General features: G+C 45.4%; 1 protein-coding gene across 1 annotated transcript in view; it reads right to left on the reverse strand.

The window, feature by feature from the left end:
* The window catches only part of LOC102672409, a 248,011-nt gene extending 241,173 nt beyond the window's left edge, over positions 1 to 6,838 (reverse strand). The window contains exon 1 of the mRNA XM_006619715.2: positions 5,593 to 6,838. The gene's annotated coding sequence lies outside the window, so the exon portion shown is untranslated. The remainder of the gene's footprint in view (positions 1 to 5,592) is intronic.
* Between the last annotated feature and the right edge of the window lie 2,733 nt (positions 6,839 to 9,571).

Here is a 9,571-nt window from a genome sequence, read left to right on the forward strand (position 1 = left end):
TCGACATTATTCGCGTTACTAGCTGGACGGACGCTGTACAGCTCCGACCATTATTATTCCCCTATCCCTTCCTTCTTGCTTTCCCTCCCTCCAGACTTCGCCAGACTTCTCTTCGTTCTTTTCTTTCTTTTTTTTTTGCGCAATCTCGGCCTAACAAATCGGTATGCCGAGTGATTTTCGATATCCACTTGTGGAAAAGGAAAAGGAAGAAAAAGAAAGAAAAGCCAATATAGCCTGTATCCTGTACGTAAGCGTAGGACGTCGATCACTCGAAGCCACGCTTCAAGGAGTTCCACAGATTCGACCTCCTCCTCCTTTTTCCTTCTTTCTTTCTTTCTTTCTTTCGACCGTTGGATTAAAGCGAAGACAAATGTAAGTTCGATTTTACACGGAGCGAAAGTTTCGTTTCCGGACGAGATAAATCGACTTCCGCAGTAGTTCTTGCAAAGCGGCGATACAGGGGAGGGTAGCAACCCTTTCGAGGAAAAAAAGAATCGGCAAGGAGGCGATTCATCGGCGACTAGAAAGGGCGGTTCTTAAAGGCGGCTACGGAAAAGGAGCCTCGCCAACAAGAAGGATCGTCACCATTGGTTTTCCTAAGCTAAGCTTAACAAATTCCCTGTGTCGGAAATGGTTTCGGTATTCACGTGCATCGACGACGCGTGCTGCACTGAATCGAGGAAAGATATAAAGGCGCGCACGGCGAGGACGAGCGATACGGATTCAGGTCCTCGGGCCGCGCCGCGAGAGAGGAGGAGAAAAGGAGAGAAAGAGAGAGAGAGAGAGAGAGAGAGAGAAAGAGGGGGTAGCTAGTCGTCAAAGAGTGGCTAAGACGCGTTGCACCTTGAGCGAGCGATGAACGGCTCGTTGACCAACACTCGTTGGTCCATCGTCGAGAGGTCCATAATGCTCGTAACACCCTCTTCAGAAGCGCCTTATTCACGTGGAGCCCCATGAAAGCTCGTAATATCCAGGAGCAGTCTCGGGGGGCGCCTGCGCACGCGCGACCACGAGACGTCCAGACTCTCTCTCTCTCTCTCTCTCTTTGCTCTTCCGCGGCCATAATTACGAGACGTTAATTACACGATGAATGCACCCGCGGCATAGGAGAGCCGCGTCACTCGAGAGCGGTGAGCTTTCAAGGGTAATGCGGCAGCCACTCAGGTACACCAGATGGTGTCGATTCGTTCGAGTTCGCTCTTTTATATCCAGCCACGAGTGTTGTTGTTCCGGCTCCAGTTCCGATGCAACGGATAATATGGATCGCATATGCCTAATCGCCCCTTATAGTAACCCAACTATTAACGGGATTCTCTCACGAGAGAGAGAATGTCGTTTCTCTTCCTTCTCTCCGCTCCATGAGCGAAACTTACTCGGTTTTATTTCTTTTCTCTTGCACGCTCTTTTTATTATAAGAGAAGGAGGGGGAGTTCGTAGTCAAAAATATCGATTCGTCGATTCGTATCTCGGCGCGATTGAAAGAATTACGAGACCACTCGATCCTCGATGCGTGCGGGATCGAAGTGTGCAGCGCGACTTCTTCTCGGCGACGGTATTACCGCCCCGTATTCGTGAGCTAACGCTAACTCCCGTTCTTAATTAGCAACGAATCTGCTTTGAGCGGTTTTTTTCAAACCGTAAATCGATGACTCGCAAAGTAGCTCGTGGGGTCGATGACCCAACAGTTGGCGCGGATTCGAGGGAAGAAATTGCCGCTACGACCGACGAGTGGTAGTAGCGCCGACCGATATTCAAACTGATGCTTAGGTTAGGTAGCTAAACTGGCTTTAGAATTTACGGGTATTCCGTCTTCTCTCGTTTCCTCGAACCCTTCAACCTTCCGTTTCTGTTAACCACCTCTTCGCTCTGGTTAACTTGCCTCTTCGATCGTACGTTGCTCGTTACATCGCGAGATTTATCGATAAAAATGTTGCCGTTTGGGAAAAAACGTTCGAAAAACGATAACACGAAGATGAGACGACGATAACGGATAAAACTCGGATCTCCATTATCCTCGTGAAAGGATAATCAATAACAGGGGATAAATTTAATCAAGTACGTGACTCGGTTATTACTTGTTGGCACCGACCGTCCCGGGATTCAAGTATTCGAAATCGAATCAATGATTCACAGCGCGTTCGGTCACGACGGTATGCCAAATCGCTTATTCCGCGCTCCACTTCTCCCGAGAATATTATTCTCCCGTTGATATTTTATCCGGATTTATACGGCGATAAACGGCGAAACACAAACGAGGTGGGTGGCGCTTAACGTTACCCGTGAATTATTATTGTTCTAACCATCGATAAGATTCCATTACTTTTATCGTCGGGTGATACAACGTAACCGCGTAACCGGCGCCCTGCTGCCAAGGCCTTCTGCAAATTTATAGCCGATACATGATTTATCGGCCGGCTCGGCAATTAAATCGCAGTTTATATTAAGCCAGTCTGCGAAATCCATAAAGGGTTATTACCGTTGGAGATAAACCGAGGGCAGGAGGGGATCCAGAATCTGGGCGAACGCGAGCCTTCGCTCGCGATTAAATTAAGCCAAATTACGCGCGGGGAAATGAATAATTTTCGGGCTTTCGAAAATATGACGTCGAACCGTTACATCTCTTCTATTATCCTATCATCGAAATCGAAGGAATATTCGGAATGAAATCTCGAGATCTAATCATCCTCGAGCGAAAGAGAGTAGGGGGAACTAAGATTTGTGCGAGTAATAATTTTCAAAGAGCCGCCAATCTTTGAAAACCTTTCTCAAACGCCTCGAATACGGGTACACTGTGTAACAATCATTACGCCCTCATAGTGAAAATTCAAACGGATATTAACTTTTTAACCGTCATCGATTTTACTCGATGATCCTCGAAATAATACTTTGTCCTGTGTCGAAATAAATAAATAAAAGGGTACAGGCGAGATTTTATCGCGAGATCTTTTCTCCAACGACGGACGACAAAGTTATTCTCTCCTCCCCCTCTCAGGCGGAGCCAGGCATACGAGATGAATACGAAACTCCGGGACAAAAGTCGGTTCGAAAAGAAACTTCCATTTATACCAGATGCCATTCGAAAGAGACAAACTGCTACGAGCAAGAACATGAAAACGCGTACGCTCACCTACCCACCACGAGTTAAGTTTTACGAGCGTCCGTGAACCCCAACGGAAAGCTTTGTGGATAGGTCACGAACATCGGCGAGCAACACACGGATCGTGAACCCTAGACAGGTCGACAGCTGTAGCGACAGTCGTAACGCTAAACCAAATCGAATAACGAGGGAGGGAGGGAAGGAAAAGTAGCACGGAACGAGCGAGAAACTGTGCCTTAGTCGCGTTTGTGAGGATTCCGGTGAGAACGAAGCCAAGCATCTTGCGCTTCGGGCACGAGAGTTTAACAATGTTTATTCGAAGACGCGTATTATTACGACGAGAGAGAGAAATTTTCTCCATTTTTTTTATTAGCAAAAATAAAAGAAAAGAAGGCACGAAAAGAAGAATGATCGAGTTCGAAATGTTATTACAGAAAGAAAAAAAAGATTATACGCGTTTATTCTCGTCGATACTCCATCATTTTTATTTACCGTGAAAATTTGTCCTTCCCTCGTAAACGATCAATCGCAAAGAGGAGACAGGATCGAAATTTTCCCTGTACCAAACGGTCAGAACCAACGCCATCACTTAGCCGACCATCGACAAACCCCATGAGCCAAAGTCAATAGCTAATATTGCCCGTTTAGATCGAGCTTGGACGAACGCAGAGAATGCCTCCTCGTTCAAAATGAAACTCCCCTTTACCACCCCCCTCGTCATCTAATTCACCGTCTCTCGGTACATCTCTCTCTCTCTCTCTCTCTTCCCCTCCGTTCCGTTATGTGCCGCCTAGTTCCCGGCCAAATGTTATTCAAACGAACGTCTCTCGTCTTCGTTCGACACGCACGCGTTTCCCTGATACCGGTAATTAGTTATAAACATTGGTGCCATTGACGTAACCGAGCCAATATTGTTTTATATGCGACAGAGTTCGAATCAGGGGGCGAAAAGGCAACTATAGAGGCCCCCTTCCCCCCACAGGTTTGGTTAAACGGTCACGCATCGACCGTCCAAACGACTTATATATTCATGCGATCGATCGATTCCCGCTATTCAACGAATTAAACGTTTGTTGTTCCATGTCACGCGATTTCCATGTTATCTAAAAAGAACCGAAGAATTCGATTCGGAAGAAGAATGTAACGAGTTTAATCTTCAAGACGCGACACACACTCTTTCGATCTCTTTCTCCTCGATCTGTGCAGAATTCTGTTTTTTTCCCCCCTCTCTCATCTCTTATGCACTTATCTCTCGAACCGGGGATATCAAACTGCTCGCTTCGAGCCTCGTCTCGCACACTCGATCGTTTCGCATCGAAGTACGATATACGGCGAGTATTCTCCGCATTTGCTAACTCTTACACGAACCCCTCTCGACCAACGCGAAGACTGCGAAAAACAGGAGGAGATCTCGATGATATTAGAGTAGAAAACCTTCCCCTAAAGGGGACGAGACAGTCCTCCAAGTGTCACGGATATATGCCTCCTTCCTTCTTTCACCGGATTTTTGTTCCCCCCTCGTGTTTTTGTTCCTTTCCGGTTCCCACCGTGCGCACCGATGTACGCTCTATTAGTCTCTATCGTCGAATAATTACATCCTTGGATATTAACCACCGCCCCATCGTTATTGTTCCCCGTGTATCTCGATGTAAAAATCGCGTTCGAGACGTGTAACCAACGCGAAGGAAACGGCGAGGGGTCGGAACGCGCGCGCGCACACACACATACACATACGCACGCACGCACTCGCTCCATCGCGACAATAGCGGAAATAGCTACTGATTCGAAATCCCTTGTGCACTCGACATTAATTCTCGCTACTCGGCGAGTCCCTTCTGAGAAGAAAAAACAACGAATGGATCGGTAGGCGGCAGTGACAGAGGCGAGGAAGAGAAACGGGGAGAGAGGGAGCGAGGGGAGAGAGAGAGAAGTGGTGAAAGAAGAAAGGCAAGTGTGAAGATACCGACTACGTGTAAGAGGACGCGAAGCAACAGAGGATGTTCATCCGCGATACTTTTTAACGAGTGGATGCAGTTCCAAACACGGAGATAAGTTTTGCAACGATCCCTTATAACAATATACTTTGCTACGTACGATTACTAAATACGATTGCAAAATTTGTGTGTGTGTGTGTGTGTGTGTGTGTGTGTGTGTGTGTGTGTGTGTGTGTGTGTGTGTGTGTGTGTGTGTGTGTGTACAATGATAATTACGCACGACGATCTTCTTGGAAATCTTATGCGAAACTTGTATAAAAGTTAACATAATCGCGAATAAATATCTATATCTGTATCTTTCTCTGTATATAAAAATTTATGTAAACATCCTAAATAATAGTTTCAAATGGAAAATATTCGCGAAATGAAACGCAGAAAACGAAATTTTTTACGACCAACTATCGGAACATTGTTTATCAACGAAACATAGTGCGAATATACGCAATATAAACTAGCATTAAATTGTCGAATAAAATTAAATTAAAATTTAAAATTAAAGACTCACCGGTCGTAGAAGACGAACGACGCAGTTACTCAGCGCGAAGAAATGTCACCCTCCAATGATTCATCGTTGTCCGCCGCGCTTCGTTTCGATGCACCTGTTCGATTGCACTTTACCGTCACACTTCATACACAACCGTCAAATTCCTGTTGCGCCCCCTTCATCGCCGCGCGAAAACGACCAGCGATCCTCGTCACGAACGAATTTCGAAATATTTCGATTCCTTCCTTCTATCGGGACCTGCTCTATGCCACGGTTCCCACGATATAACCGGTTCCACTAGCGCATTCTCGAATTCGCGAACGTTAATTCTTCACGCCCGAAAAAGAAGAAATAATCATCTTTCCGACGCGAAGACGACAATTCGTTTACTACGACGTAACGGTTTGACGAAAATGCTTCGTAACACTCGCGTATTATTCACTCGCCACGATTATCCACGCCTAAAATAACGTATAACTCTTTCTCTTTCTCTCAACTCGGTGCAACATGCAATAAAAAACACATGGTATAGAAAAAATTCACGACGAAATCACGATTCGATTATTTTAATAACGATACGCTCCACTCGTTCGTACACGACCGAATCCACCGAAGTCACGATACACACTGAACGTTATGTCCTTCGAAAGAATGTATGTTTTGTTGATACCGAATGTTATGTTTTGTTTACCTTTCACAGCGAACGAAAGTCAATTGCGACATAATATTACGATACCGAGAATTATCTAGCTTCGAGGATTCTACGAATTCGCGTAATTAAATAACAACTACAATTACGCGACAATTTCCATTGCGATTATCGCGATCGACTTTCGAGAAATTTATCGAGTACCGGCCGGTCTCGAACTCCGCTGTCAACTTCACGTCGTTGCGCAAATCATAGTCGCAGATCGTGCGTCTTGTCATTATGGCGGTGATGCGAATTAAGAATTATATGCTATGGATGAAGAAAAATATAACTCACGATAATGGTATATCGTACGGTGATCACCACGGTCGCGAGGCACGTTGCACAGTGCCGAGTTAATCGAGATTTCGCGGGCTCCTCCTGCGATGTTGGAAGAGCGCGAATGCACACGGGATGCGCGCGTCCCGGCGGCTGCGCGTGCACTGCCCGCGCTGTTCCCGTACCAATACCCCCCCACCCTCTTCTCTTCGTCTTCTTCTGCAGAAACGAGCGTATACGGGACCCCATGTCCCTTTCTCGTCCTCTCTCTCTTCCCCCCTCCCTCCCCGCCACTAGTTTTCGCTCTCTCCCTTCCTCCCCGGTGGCTCGTCCTTTTTCTCTTTCTCCCAATCTCGAAATCCCCTATACCACTACCGAGAGTCAATCCCTTCTCCGGTCAACGTAAATAGCGTACGGAGAATCAGTACGTACCTGGACATTGTCCTTGGGATACGATGATATTCCTATAAACAGAAGGAGAGATTTCGTTCTTTTGCATCGTTTATTATTCGCTTGATTACCGCTGTTACACGACTGCAATTGCACGGGACATTTCGAATTTTTTGCGTGACTCGCGATCACCCGAGCATCTTGATCGTAACTTTTTTCGCTTATTAAGAAACCGTACGAGAGTCTTTAAACGGAAATCGTATTGTACGAGGTAAACTAGGAGAGTATTAAATTTTGAGCGGGAAACATTTGAATTACGATACGATGGAATCGAACGTTTTTCTCGTATATGGCGAAATGATTCGATGGAATATTTTAATAAATATCTCGATATAATACGCAGAAAAGAAACCAGTTATTCAACTTGTGCGTTGACCTTAATATAATATGCATCGAAATATTCGAAAAGATGTATCGAGAATTCGCACGGAGGTAAATTTAAAGGGAAGGAATTTTTAATCAACCGAAATGGAACGGTCTTCGAATCTGTCCGAATTTTACGGTTCATCAACCGTACCCATCTACATTAATATTAATTACCTTATTTCTCTGACGGACTACCCTCCGAGTCCCTCTCAATGTCGTCGGCTCTTCGTCTCTTATATGCCCCAACCGAGACAACTCGACACGCGTTCTTACACGCACGTTTCTACATAAAAGCGGATGCATGTGTGATACGAGTCTCGAGCGTTAGACTCGAGCGTGTAACGCCTCTCGAAACGTGCATCTTATCGCTATCCCTTCTGTGAATTCTAAATTAATTTTCATGGCGTTCAAAATCGACGTCGATCCGTCCTTCGTTTCCTCGTGAATAATATAAAGTTTCATTCCATTCAATTTCAACGGGATATCCGTTCGATTCAATAACTCGTTACACGCGATAATATATATCGGAGCGTGAAGAACAGCCGGATCGATGTAAAGATAGCGCAGGTCGTTGCGTAGGTGGAAAAGTGTAGCCCAATATATCTCCATCATTCAAGACACGGTGTGAACGAGACTTTAAGGAGTCAACGATTCACGATACGCGTATATATTATAAGATGCACGACCAGGTAGTACGAGAGTAGCTCGGATGTACCTAAGTATATATCGAGTATCGAGCGTGCCCTTGGGGGGATACCACGGGGGCGAGAAAGAGAGCGCGGGCACGGGTGGAAAGAGCGCATAAACGAAGGAACAGAAAAGAAAACGATTGAGATTGAATTATAGCTCGCGGCTTAAACGTTGGATTCAAATCGATCCCATATATCACATTACTTGGCACCTTTATTTTGCTTTCTACGATCCTACCCCTTCCCCCGATCTGTCCATTGTTTCACCGTCTCTCTCTCTCTCTCTCTCTCTCTTCCTTTCCCTTTGTTTCTTTCTTACATAAGACCCGGTGCGTGCAACATTGTATGTACAACAAGGTACGATCAATTGTACCGCTCTCTTCCAATCTCGTCTTCTACGCCCACGCCATCGATTTTCGATCGACCCACACCCCTAATATAATTCGTCGGCTATCGAACACCACTTTTTTCGCGATTGTCGCAAATAATTTATATCAACGAAACGAACTTCTCCTTTCGTCCCGTTCCATCCGTCGATCGTAAGGGTAAAAGAAAGAGTCGAAGATTCAATGTCAAAAGGTGGGTAGAAAATTTATTCCTAACGTGACTAACGAACAGGCGACGCTATTTTACGTTAGCCATGTTTTTCCCCCCATTTGCACCGAGTAGAAGAAGAAGGCATAAACAAGAGAGAAAGCAGGCATTACATTGCCGCCACCTTTTAGCCGAGCTTACGATAATTTTCTCGTGTTTACGGTCGGCAGAGTATCGCGTCGCTTTTTCCCTGGAGAGAGGTAAAAAACATTGGTTGGAATAGCGCTATGCCTAGGACACGGAGATTGGAAACGCCGGCGCCAACACTTGCAATTCCCTTGTACCGCTTGCGTATATATCGGCAACGATCCTACACGCAGCTGGCGTGTAAATCAAGTGGACTTCGTTAATGCTCGTCGAGGGCCCGAATCAATTAAAATCGATGCTCGAGGGGCAAGAAAACGTTACCGACCAACTTTCCACGTACGAAATCGTTGGCGAAAAAATTCTTTATTACGAACCTTTTCTTCTTCTTCTTCTTCTTCTTCTTCTTTTTCTTCTTCTTTATCAAACCTCGTTTCGTCCTCTTCGTACGTTCCAACTACGAACCGATTCTCCGATCCTTCGCCTTCGCCTTCCGATTCAAACCTCTTTCCACCTCGGTGATACATAAGGTTTATGCACACGATGCATTCACGCGTTCGTGCATCCAGTCACGGCACGTTTAAACGAGTTTCGTTACGGAGATTGTCCAGTTGTCATCCCGTTGCTTCGCCGCGGCAAGAGTCGTGTATGAAACTCGTCGTGACCGTGTCCGCGAAGATAAAATTGTTAACAGTGAAATAAAAGAAAAATACCGTCTTAATTTTTTTTCAATCTGCGAGTCGAACGTTATCTTAAACATCTTTCGATGGTAAAATATCAGCAAGTTTTTTTTTAAGCGTTGAGAAATTAAGGACTCGCGCTCTTAAAAAAAAAAAAAAAAAAAAA

Source organism: Apis dorsata, unplaced genomic scaffold (genome assembly GCF_000469605.1).
Source record: "Apis dorsata unplaced genomic scaffold, Apis dorsata 1.3 scaffold_429, whole genome shotgun sequence".
Lineage (NCBI taxonomy): Eukaryota > Metazoa > Arthropoda > Insecta > Hymenoptera > Apidae > Apis > Apis dorsata.